General features: G+C 38.3%; 1 protein-coding gene across 1 annotated transcript in view; it reads right to left on the bottom strand.

The window, feature by feature from the left end:
• The window catches only part of Galntl6 (polypeptide N-acetylgalactosaminyltransferase like 6), a 1,047,155-nt gene that overhangs the window by 173,119 nt on the left and 860,396 nt on the right, over positions 1 to 13,640 (bottom strand). The window lies entirely within an intron of this gene.

A 13,640-nucleotide genomic window follows, 5' to 3' on the forward strand; every position in this document is an offset into this window, starting at 1 on the left:
TCAATTAAGTAAATGCCCCCATAAGAGCAGACTGTAGGTGACTTAAACAATCCTGAACAAAACAAAGCAAAGTTGGCAGGAGGTATCATTGCCAGGCTCCAGTAGGTCGTTCAAGATCCATGGCTACATATATGGACTGGTTCAACACACTGGGTCACAAGCAAAACAAAAATGTTACAAAGGTAGGACAGGAACGTGTAGATGTAAGAAGAGGTTGCTAGGGGTGAGAGGGAGATTTAAAAAAATGGATAGCAGAGAGTAACCAAATGCAATATGGAAATCTATAAAATTTTTAGGAAAAATTAATGATAATAATAACAAAACAATAAACAAATACAACAACTGCTTGTATAGGAATTCAACTATACACACCTGTATCACTCCCAAGCAACACGGGGGTGGGAAGACTGAGATACTCCTCCTGTTATTATGTTGCTTGTTATGTAATAAATTACATAATTTATTGTACATATTACAATATGTAATAACAATACAATGATTGTTACAGGATTGGTGGTTTCATGCTGTATCTGTTTCTGATTTATTTTGATTACAGATATGCAAGAAAAAGACTAAAAGGTCAGAATTCCTTGTTGTGTAATAGAACCCATTATCTCAGGGCTTGGAATGTCCTGACCCTTGTCTGTATCCACTAGACTATGGGAAGATGACTTGTGAATCTGCAAACCTCAGATTCTTCATAGTTCTTGACCTAGAGTCATGAAGACTTCACAACAGCACACTCCTAAACATGTAGCTGACAGTTTTTAGACACCTGGCATCTGTACTAACGCATAGAGAACTCTAGAGGAAGCAGGTGTGTCATCTCCCTTGGTAGATTACTGCATATTAGGTACAACCTAGCTTTCCTTTAACTTGTCCCAAATCTGTTTTGTTAAAACATATAGCCCAGCCTGGCCCCAACTTCCCTCCATGATGGACTAAATTGTAAGGTGAAAGAAACCTTTCCCTTCCCAAGCTGCTTCTGATCATGGTGTTTCATCATGACAATAGAACACTAAGTACTACAGGGTAGATAGATAATCTTGCAATGTGTTTTGCAGGGAATGTGGTAGTGTATTACTTTATACAAAAACATTTTGGCATTTTGAGAAGAAGGTAAACACTGATTTTATAAAATATGTAGCATGTTTATAATGTAATTTATTGCAGCTCATTTAATACAAATTTAAGTTGTGTATTTATTACTTACCTCAATTATTGATAAGGTTCTGCACACACCATATAATGGGACTATTTGAGCGCTATTTTCATTTTTCACAGAACATTCTCAAGAGCTATTTAAAAACGAGCTTTGTTTGCGATTATAAATATTTCTCATATGATTCACACTTGCAATTATGATATCTCCTAAGCTTTTATATAAAAATGAAGAAATTTTAGTGTAGTTTATAGCTTATAATTGTTCTGTTGAAATTAACTTAAAGTGTAAACTTTTCATTTCCTTGAAGTCTTGTATTTACTTAATTTATTCTAAATCTGTAATTGTTGCCTTGAAAAAGGGGACGATCTGTAAATGGAAAATGGGAAAGTTGCAGAAGTTTTTTTTCTATGAAACATTGTTTCTAAATTTTATGAATGTGTATATGAATGATGCATTTTCATGATATAAGACATACCTTCTTTTTAATTATTTGGTTCTAGCTTTGTATTTAAAATATTATCCTTATTGCAATAGAATAGGCAAATAGTTTACATACATCACTTGTGATTCATGTGTTGAAAATCCAATATCTTACAGGGCAAAGTCAGAGGTTTATTGTCATGCTGTTTGATCTTGATAAATGTAAGAATTAGGCCAATGATGCTGCATTCTGTAAACACTAGAGAAAATCTTATTATTATTTTGGTAAACTTTTTATTATTATTTTGTGAACTTGGATGGTTCGTTTGCATATAATTCCCTCAGGGGCCTGAAGAGGGGATCAAATCTCCTCAGAATGGAGTTGCAGATGGTCGTGAACAGCCAAGTGGGTACCCTGGAAGCTCAGCCATACTCTGAAAGTGGAGCAGTCAGTCCAGCCCCAACTAAAAACATTTTAGTTTTACAAAACTATAATGCATGGTACAGTTTTTTAAAAAGATATTTATTTATTTCTGTGTGTGTGTTTGTGTCTTTTATCTATGTTTGTGTGACTGTATGCACACATGTAAATGGGTACCCATGGAGGCCAGAAGAGAGTATAAGAGACGTTTAGTTGGAGATACAATGTTTGTGAGTCACCTGACTTATGCACTGGGATCCAAGCTCCAATCTTCATGATTAAGTGCTCTGGACCCTCTGGCTACCCCAATGTAGCCTTTTAATCTAAAACAACAAAACCCCAATACAATATTTGAATCATATCATGTTGATATGGTAGAACAAATTTACATATGCCTATGTATAGTCTTTTAATTTTACCCCTTCTAGTCAAAATTATAAAGCACATACAACAAAGCTTAAAAGATACTTAATTTAAAATGCAATGTTCACATTTTTGTGGAGTCAGTCTCTGCAAGTTTTTTGTTTCTTACTTTCCAGTAAAACAGGAAATGACTATATTTCTTTTTCCATACATGGGAAACCACTGTTTTATTTTCTGTTTTTATATGCTTCACAATTATAGATGACTAATAAATAGAATTATAAGGTATTTGCTTTTTGATGACTGTCTTTTTAATTCAGTAGGATATCCTCAATGTTCACTCACTCTGTAGTTATGTGTAATAATCTATCTATCTATCTATCTATCATCTATCTATCTATCTATCATCATCATAGAAAAATATATTTTCTGTGCTAGAAGTGAAAAATTCAGGGCATTCTGACTGCCAGGTAAGCTCTCTACTCCAAGGCTCTCTCCTCATTCTTTAAAAGAATAAATGTTATTCATTTATATTTTGTTTATATTCTACATTTTTTGGATGGTTATTCATTCACTAGTTGGTGACTATTTGGATGACTTCCATCTTTTGTCCTTTGTGGATGAGGTTACTATGGAAGCAGAAGAGCTGAGTCCCCTACAACTCTAGTATTGATGTTTTGAAGAACCACCATATTGCTACTTTCCCATAGTAAGAACGACACTTTCAGTTGCCACCACCAGCAATGTATCCACTCAGCTCTAACGTCCAGATGACTCTGTGTATGATGTGACTCTAAACAATTTTAGTTGCACATGGAGGAAAGCTGACCTACTAAGTAACAGTTATTCTGTAAAAAAGTCTAACTGTTGACAAAATACTTTCAGTATAGAAAATGTCTATCAAAATAAGAAATGATATAGAAATTAAAGCTTCAGATTAAGATAATTAATAAGGAAGACTTCAGAATTTGCAGAATAGATGATCAAGTAGCACAGTATTTGAAAATATACTTCTTATTACAACAGAGTTAATACAAACAGGTTTCCATATGCCTGTGCCGAAGCCTTCCTTCCTCCCATCTTAGATACTTGATCTTCATCTATCTGGTGACTCATCAGTTTTATCAGGGAGCTAAATGACACTTTTTTATCTAATTAGCTTTTTAAAGTTAATCTCTGCTTTTAGGAATGCATCTTTTAAATATCTCATCCTCTTCCAACAATTCTAAGCAAACTCACTTCTTGTCTTTCAGGAATTCCATTTGTCACTAAGGCTGTCCTCAAATATCATTTTACAAGATTCTTTATCTTGAGGTGTAAGGCGGAGACTCTAAAAATGTGACTTTAACAAAAGAAATGTATCTAGAGTACCAGCTTCATTTGTGCTTCTACTTTCTAAAGTTCTCAAATTAAAAAAAAAATCTTATTAAGGCATTTCAATGTTTCTGTTTTGTAGTTTGCCTAATACCACTCCATGTGACTCTCAAACCGATTTTTGTTGTATTACTACCGTAAGGCTGATACTGGTGGATGGTTTATTTGTCCCTGTTATATACATATTCACAAAATGGGTTAAGTGGCCTTTTGTGAGCTGGTTTCCTATAATAACATTCCAAAAAAAAAAATTTAAGAGTTAAAGCAATGTTTTCCCCATCTACACAGCCAATGATTTTGTGTTACCTGTTTTCCTATGACAAAATGTAGACCAGGGATGGTAGCTATGTGGCCTACAGTTACAAGGAATTATGAGCAGCATCAGTGAGTTACAAAGTCACAGGTGCTCAGGGAATCCAAGTGCACACATCAAAGTAGCGAGATATATGGAGCTTTGTGCAGGTCAAAAAAAATCAAGGAATTTATAAAATATCTTTAAAAAATTTAATGTGAGAAAAATCCAAGTCAAGATACCTGAGAAAGTATAAATTAATCTTTAGCTATCTAGGAAACAGAAAACGTAGGTGACACAGTCAACAGAACCAAGAAAACCTCTCATGTAACAGCAGTGCAGATGTCAGATGGGGACGGTGAACCTCTACATCTCCCCAGAACACCTGTGGCTTTCCATGAAAAATATATAAGCATGCATAGAAAAGACTGACTTATTTCTCATCTGTCTTCTCTGAAGAATCTGTTCAAATCACCAGGCTGGGATGTTACATGGGCAGAGTTACACTGACTATAATAACAAATTAACGTTTGTTCTGGTGATTGAATATTGTCACCAATAAGGACCAGAAAACTCCAGAGACTTCAGGGATTTGGCTTGACTCCACAATAAATAAAGATAAATTGGAAAGGATGCCACTAAGCAGTTGGTGTGAGAAAAAAATGCTGTGTCAAAATTTCAATTTACTAGAGAGCAGAAGTAAATTAAAGATCTGGGAATTGGTCCTGTTTTCAAGGCCACAGAAACTCCCAGGGCTTAACGATATTCTTGTAGTGCAATATAGAAGGAGGCGTGCAGGAAATGGTTTGTCTGCCCTTGTTGAAGGGAATTGAGCTGCTAACGATATGTCCTCTCCTGTTCCATTTTTTGATAACACTATTAAGGAATGGAAAGAAAAGGGACCACACAAGATTTTTATCCTGGCTCAGAATTTATAAATGAGAATATTGAAAGGACTGAAGCTGAGCCTCAGATTCCTGAATAATAAGCAATAAAATTTGACAGCATAATGGATGGACATAATAATAAACATGTCCACGTAAATTGAGTGCTTGCAATAATGCCAGACACTATTCTAAGATGCATTCATGTGCTAATTATTTAATCTTCATTTTACGGATAAGGAAAATTATCCTTACTAATAAATGAGGACAATGAGTGTCAGGTAATTTAATAATTTTTTCCTAGTGTCACACAGCAAAATAATGCCTGGAATATTTTAAGCCTTAAAAAACACAGTGAGACATTTGCCACCATGATTGCCAAGTTCTGTATTGCCTGCTCCTCCTTCACTACACAGACTTTCCTGGTACCCAGCAACTTAGCAACCAGCTGTATCCACAGATGCTGGTGGTAAGTTCCCTTCTACCCTGCATTCTACCGGCTCTAGTACTTTGTCAATGACCGTCAGTGTTTAGAAATCTCATGTCTGCCCAGTCCATTGTCCCAAGTCCTCACCCAAGCACTTATATAACCACCTTGACCCCAGCAAATCCCAGAAAGCTAGTAAATTGGAATCACCCAGCTTCCACACTCACACAACAATGCCAAGTGTTGGAAAGACAGAGCTTCAAGAAATTTCTACCTTGATCTGAAACCAACCAAGGCAGGATGATAGAAAAAAAAAAAAAAAAAAAAAAAAAAAAAAAAAAAAAAAAAAAAAAAAAACTACCCCAAAACAGAACCAAAAACAGAACCAAACTCCTATTCAATACCACCGGACTGGAAAGGTACATGAAACACATAACCAACCTAGTGCTAGATGTCCAGGCCCAGCACAAAAATACAAGCAGTGTGACAGACAAGACAATATTGGGCCTCCAAAATATCACCAGTCTGATAGTAATGCTGCCTGTTGATAATAGCCCAGAGAGTCTAAAGCACAGAATTTAAAAGAACAATTAGAAACATGTCCAAAGAATTCAGATATTTTAAAAGGGACATGAATTAACAGCTGAATGCACTTAAAGAGGAGAGGAATATACACCTGCTTGACATTCAAGAAAGCACAAACACATGACACTAAATGAAATAATGAAGACAAAGAGATTGGAATACAGAAGAAAACCCAAGATGGAATGAAGACAGAAATGAAAAGTTCAGCATCTCAAAAAGAATTCTCAGTGGAAAATTTACAAACATAATAGATCATGTAGAAGACAAAGTATCAGGATTTCAAGACAAAGCAGACAAATTGCACCACTCACTCCAAGAAAATGATAAGTTAAGACAAAAATCTCATAAGTCGGAACGTAAACACATACACACACACACACACAGACACACACACACACACACAGAGACAGAGAGAGAGACAGAGACAGAGACAGAGACACAGAGAGAGAGACAGAGAGAGAGGAGGGAGAGGGAGAGGGAGGGGGAAGGAGGAAGAGAGAAACAGAAGGAAAAGTGTTATAGTCAAAGGCATAGAACACATCTTTTACATTTGCCATACAGTTCTACAGATCCTTAGATTTGTGTAACTTGGAGTATCCAGGGAAGGCAGGAGAGTAGACAGGGACCACTTGCTCATGAGACAGAAATAGATTAAGGAAGGGGGATAGTAGCACATGGGAAGTATGAAGCAGGTAAAAAAATGAGAGGAAAAACTAAGGAAGAGGGTGATAATTAAAATTGAGGGCTTGTGGGAAGAGGGGTGCTAGAAAAAACATATGGAAACCTATTATTTTATAAGCTTTCAAAATATATATTATTTTAAAAATAGATCAGCACCATTGGTTGAAAATGCTTTCTTTTTTCCATTGTGCATTTCTGGCTTTATAAAAATTCAAGCACGCATAGGTGGGTAGATTTATGTCTGATTCTTTGATTAGCTTGCATTGATCATTGATCAACCAGTATGTATTTATGCCAGTATCATGATGCTTTTTATTACTGTAGCTTTGTAGTGTAGCTTTAAATTAGGAGTAGTGATAGTTCTGGATGTTCTTTTATTGTACACAATCATTTTTTCTACCCTGTTTTTTTCTATATAGAGTTTAGTTTAGTCTTTAACCAGTCATCTTCTATAGCTAGGCAAGGATCCTGTAGAGGGACTGGAACACTGACCCAGATACAAACTTTTTGACCTATAATCTGTCCTGCCTCCAAGATGTGCTGTGATAATATTGCACAGAACTCGTGGGAGTGGCCAACAAATGCCTGGTTCAACTTGAGCTCCATACATGAGATTTAACCTATGCCTGACACTGCCTGGATGGTCATGAACCAGAGGCTGGCCAACCCAGAGTCCCAGAGTTGAACCAAACAACTGGCAAAAAAAGGTCAATGACATGATTTCTAATGATATTCTGCTATACACATAGGTTGGTGCCTGGCCCGATTGTCATCAGTGGGTCATCATCTAGGAACTGATGGGAGCAGACACAGAGAACCACAGCCAAGTACCATGTGAAGCCAGGAAAAAAGTGCAGAAGAGACAGAGGAAGTATTGTAGGAGTCAGATGGGTCTGGAAGTATTGTAGGAGTCAGATGGGTTGAATTCACTACAAGATCATAGTCCATAGAATCAACTAAGCAGGACTCATAGGGGCTCACAGAGACAGAAGCAATAATCACAGAGCCTGTATGGATCTGAGCTAGGTCCTCTGCATATACATTACAGTTGTGTAGTTTGGTTTTCTTGTGGAACTTCCAACAGTAGGTAATGGAGGTGTCTCTGACACTTTGCCTGCTCTTGGGACTTTATATCTCCTGCTGGGTTGCCTCATTCAGCCCTCATATGATTGTGCTCAGTCTTATTGTAACTTATTATGCCTTGTTTGGTTGATATCTCTGGAAGTTCTTCTTCTTCTTCTTCTTCTTCTTCTTCTTCTTCTTCTTCTTCTTCTTCTTCTTCTTCTTCTTCTTCTTATTCTTCTTCCTCTTCTTCCTCTTCTTCTTCTTCTTCTTCATCTTCCTCTTCTTCATCTTCTTCTTCTTCCTCATCCTCATCCTCTTCCTCCTTCTCTTCCTCCTCATCCTCTTCCTCCTTCTCTTCCTTCTCTTCCTCTTCCTCCTTCTCTTCCTCCTCCTCCTCTTCTTTTTCTTCTTCCTCCTCCTCCTCTTCTTTTTCTTCTTCTCCCTCCTCCTCCTCCTCCTCCTCCTCCTCCACCTCCTCCTCCTCCTCCTCATCCTCTTCCTCCTCCTCCTCCTCCTCCTCCTCTTCTTCTTCTTCTTCTTCTTCTTCTTCTTCTTCTTCTTCTTCTTCTTCTTCTTCTTCTTCTTCTTCTTCTTCTTCTTGTAAATGGAGGGGGAATAGATCTGGGTGATGGGGTGATATGGGGGATTTAAAGAAGTGGAGGGAAGGCCAACTCAGATTGGGGTATGACATATGAGAGAATAAAAATACATAGTTTAATTGAAGTTACTACAACACAGGGGTAGGGTGTGTATGGTAATTCTCTTTTTGAAAACCACTGATAATTAAACAAAAACTCAGGTGTAGGCTATCTCCCTTCAAGTTGTTGGTAACAGGGGGATCTCCCCAAATAATACAGCTACTGCCATTGTACGTGGCTGTTCACTGGAACTTGAGAGTAAGACCCTATTACTGAAGACTCCACACATCTTGTCACAGGATTATGAAAAATGAGGCTGGTACCATACTGGGAGCCTCCTTCTGATTAATTACTAGTTCTTATGGCACCATAAGTTGCTGGGTTGGCTTCCGGGGAAGAAAGGTACCTTCAGTCTAGCTCCATCCACTTTTCTTAAGATGTCATACATTTGCTCTTCTTTATGGCTGAGTAATATTCTCTTGTGTATATATGACAGTGTCTGTAACCACTCATCAGTTTATGGACACCTCGACTGATTTAATAACTTGGCTATTGTGAATAGTGCCTCAGTAAACTGGGTATTTCTACACTCCCACTAAATATTGATTTGGCCTGTTTGATTCTATATTTGTATGTATATATATGTAAGAGCTATAGTATATTGTAACTCAACTCTTAGTTTCTGAAGAATCTTCATAGTACTTTCCAGTGGCTGAACTAATTTACATTTATGTGACAACTTATAGGTTTCCATTTGTCACAGTTTCTCCTATATTTGTTAAATAATCAATTAACCAGTGACAGTTGTTGAGTGAATATGAGTGAGATTTGATATGGATTTCCCTGAGGGCTATAGAAGCATTCCTTTTCACAATTTTATTGGCCATTTGTGCTTTAGGAAGTGTTTGTCTACTTTTGCCTACTTATTGATTGCACTACCTGATTGGTAGTGGATTTGAGTTCTTTATATTGTCTACAATTTAGTTCTCGGTCATATGCATGGTTGGCAAGGTTTTTCTCTGACCCTGTAGCCTTTCTGTTTACTCCGTTGATCTTGTTGTTGTTTTGGCTTTTCTTGCAGAAACTTGTTAATTCGACAAAACCCCAAACTTTGAAATTGCTAGAGCAAACCAAAAACAGAACTGCTTCAAGACACTGATGTAGACATTCTCAGCAATAGCTGTTCTGACAACCCACAAACCAGAAGCAAAAGTTGACATAAGGGACTACCCTCCATTTTTTATTGAAAAGGAACTCAGATCCAACTGCGAAGCCATCAGCATCTCTTTTCATCCTCTTTCTTTCCTCCTTATAAAATGATGAACTATCCATGTTCTTTATGAGGCGGTGGATCCCCACATTTCTCATCTGCTCCAAGGGGTACCTCCTCTAAAATCCTGCTGTTACTTATTCTTCTGAATTACACTATCATCAACAAAAGTGTTTTAACATCTGTCACTTCAAAAGCCAGCTCTTCTCCCTGTACAATTCTTCAGCCTCTGTCTTGTTCTCCACTTCCTTTTGCAGCAGCAGTCTTTGGGGAGTTATTAGGCCTGCACTCTTTATGTCTACCCCCCCTCACTCTTGAAGTCATTCCTTTTATTTATTCAGGATGTTCTTTGGTGTCAGTATGAACAGCATTGCCCTAGATACCTCCATCATTTCCTTTGGGAAATAGGCACTAATTTAGTTTCAAAGGGACTCTTCTGACAGAAGCACCTCTCATTTAGTCTTTGAGTAAAAAGATGTCTGAGAGAACTTAATACAGAAGTAGAGTGGAGAGGACAAAGCCAGGTATTATGAAGGAAATGATTTTGAATATTATCGGAAGAAGAGAAAATTCATCCCGAGGCAGAGAGTTCTCATTGTGAACAAAAGTACTTTTGTGGCCACCCGTAGGGTTAATTGTGACTGAGATTCAGACTTTGCCACTAGACCCAGCAAGGCAGGGGTCATGTGGCAAGATAAAGATCCCGGAAAATGTATGAAGCGGCGAAAGCCTCTGGCTTGAGTAATTGAAAGCCAAACTGGACAAAGCAGTATGAAATATAATTTGGCCCTCTTCTCCAGGGAATGGGGAAAATGATCTAATAGGTCTTTTCCATCTCTGCTTTTTGTGACCTCTGGCTGTTAACATCACTCTCCCTCGTTATGTCAGAATGAATTGCCTATTTACCTGCTGAACTCTCGAAAGCGATTTTTCTCCCTAGGTAAGACAACAACCGACCATTGGCCACATGCACTTCATTTCAGCTTAATCAATGTCCTCAGAGTCATTTTTAAATGGCTAATATTATTTCCAGGAAATTCGGCTGACTCGCTTGGTACATGGGATTCTTTTACGGTCAAGCCAGAGCACCTCCAAACTTCAGAAGTAATTACTAAGATGTATGTAAAATATATTCACAAAATGGGAAGCAAAATGCAGTGATGTGGCCTTTAAATTGCCAATAACCTCCACAGTAAAGCCATTCATTAGCACTTGAATCTGCTCAGCCTTTATTCCCCCCCAATGACAATAAACACTGAAAAACAGTGATGCACGTTGACGGCATTTATATTCTACAGTATTGCATAAATTTCCCTTTCTTGGGCAGGCAGAAGGAGTGGGAGTCATTTAAATTTCTTCCTAAGCAATAAATAAATAAATGGTAATGGCATTCTTTGGAGAACACACACACACACACACACACACACACACACACACACACACACGCACACACACGCACACATACACACACACATTTCTGTCAGTAAGAATAAGTGAAAGGTGGCTAATTTGTAATTTGCAAAGAGAGAGAGAGATCATTGTTTTCTGCACAGTCTTGATTAAATGAGGCAATAAATCATATGTCTAAAACATGCCAAGCATCTGCCAAGGCGAGAGTTGGCTCAGAACATGAGGAGCGCAGCACCAGTCAGCAGCAGGAGTTTTACAGTCTGTCGATGATTTGACAAGGAAGACAAAGGGTTGCACTGTGTCTCGTTTACTGATAGTCCGGAACACGTTTTGCATTGTAATTCTTTTGTTTGGCCCTCTTTATCTTCATTTAAATGGCTGAATCTCCTGGAACCTCAGTAAGGATATATACTTTCTCTGTTAATGATGTACCTTCCATGGTCTCAGGATTATTTTCACACTTGACCAATTTCACCTATTGAGGAGACTATAAGTAATCAGTATTCTGCAAATAGAAAGAAGTATGGGGTTGATCTTTTCACACTTAGGAAAGACAAGCTAATCTTTCACAAAAGCTTCTCTCCCAGGAGAGACTTGCTTCCCCAATAACTTTATATCAATTCTGCCTGACTCTCAAAGTGTGCATTAGGCCATATTCTTGTTTGAGTCGTAGGTTGCTCTTTCTACCTATTCCATTTAGCCTGAGAAGAGACAAATGCACACTAAAAGGCATTGCAAACCTATCCGATGAAACTACAAGTTAACAGGCAGCCAGCTTGATACTAAAACTCAATGCTCCTTGTTGAACAACCCACGAATAAATACAAGTATGCACAAAGCAGCAGCACGGAGAATGCTGGGAAACCGAGGACCCCTGTTTGCAGACTCCAGGGAGATTTCAGCACCAACAGTACTGCAGCAAATATACACATGGAACAATAATACTTCCTAGTAAGACTATTATTTTATATGATTTATACAGAAGCATAGCAAGTGAATTGTGCAAATGAAAGATACTGGAGCTTGAATCAGAGGAGTCAGATTTGCATAGGTTAATCAGGGAAGGGCTTGTTTTAGGAATAGAATATTAAGAAAGCAAACATACATAGTCCCGAGGTGTCAGCTCATCCTACAGTCAAAAAAAAAAAAAAAAAAACAAACCAAAAAAACCTGAACAAGCAACTAAATAACAAGCCTGCTTGGACAGCCTCTTAGAAAATAACTCTAAACTATGCCATTATGTGAATTTAAAGTGAAGCAACAAGAAAAACCAAACACTAAAATAAGCAGTAATTTCTCTTTTTCCCTTAGTAACTGTAATTTAAAAAGTTTTTTTTTTTTTCTTCAGACAAGATCTCACTATGAAGGGCAGGCTGCCTTAGAACTCAGTTTTTCTGCCCCAGCCTTCATAGAGAATGGTGTGTAAGCATACACCAGCACACATGGAAAATTTCGCAAAAAAAAAATTCATATTGATATTTCATAAGTCAAACAACACATCCAACAATATGTGGGATAAAACAACTGGATGCAAGATTGTATACTGGAAAGACACTCATGCCCTGGTTTTAGCACCCCAGGATTTCCTAACTAGTGCTTTTAGCAGTCTTATTTACTGTTTTCCTCTTTCATATTCCTAGGACATTTTTAAGGCAAAAGCGAATAAACCGCCAGTCTGGGATGGGTGATTTAGGGATTGCTCAATGCTTTTGGCTTTTGGGTCTAGCCCAAGGGGAGCCATTTGCTTTTGGGCATTGCTTTCCGCTTCCAGTTTGAAAAGCTTTTATGTTTTCTGGTAGTTCTGAAAGCAGGTCACCTGCCCTGCTTGCCAGCCAGCCAGCTGGTGATAGAGGTACATTTCGCGCAGGGTTTTTGCTTGTTTATCTTTTTTAAACGATGATTCTCTCTAGTTCATCCCATTATGGAATTATTGATTTTCTCCCTGGAAAAAAGAGTTACAGCACTCGATTCTCCCTGTCCACCCGTATACGGAACTGTTAACGGGACGACAGTGGGGACTGAGGTTCCTTTAACTAACTGTGACATTCTGCAAAGCGAGACCATTGATCACTTGTAATCTTAATGGATTAGAACTAATTCCCGAAGACCTAGGGTTTCCCTCAAGTGGAAAGGAAATAAATTAAAAAGAAACACCAACAAAACCCCCTTACAGAAAGCATAAGCTCCGGGGAGTGAAAGTCCCTTCTTAATCGAGCAGGTGACGGGTGATGAGTACTGCTTTTGCTCTACATGGAGCAACACTTCCTCTGAGAAGGAACCGAGAAATATCTTCTTCCCCTGCCCACCATGCACACAGGGCAGGAGATGAGCAGTTTAGACTTCATGCGGGTCCCCCCCGACAACTGGATCGTGGGCTATTCCTGAATCTGTTGCCTGCCGGTCTGTGAATCCCGTTCTCCCTAACTGGTCTACCTTGTCTGGCCTCAGTGGGAGAGGATACTCCTTGTCCTAAAGTGACTTGAAAGGTGTGGCGGGGTGGATATACACAGAGGGACTCCTCCTCAGAGGAGAAAGGGAGGGGGAACGGAGGTAGGATTTGTGTGAGGGGGCACATGGAGGAGCTGATATTGGGATGTAAAGTGAATAAATAAATTAAAAGAAAGAAGTGTCTTTTTTTCTGTCAC

Source organism: Arvicanthis niloticus, chromosome 16 (genome assembly GCF_011762505.2).
Source record: "Arvicanthis niloticus isolate mArvNil1 chromosome 16, mArvNil1.pat.X, whole genome shotgun sequence".
NCBI classification, from domain to species: Eukaryota; Metazoa; Chordata; class Mammalia; order Rodentia; family Muridae; genus Arvicanthis; species Arvicanthis niloticus.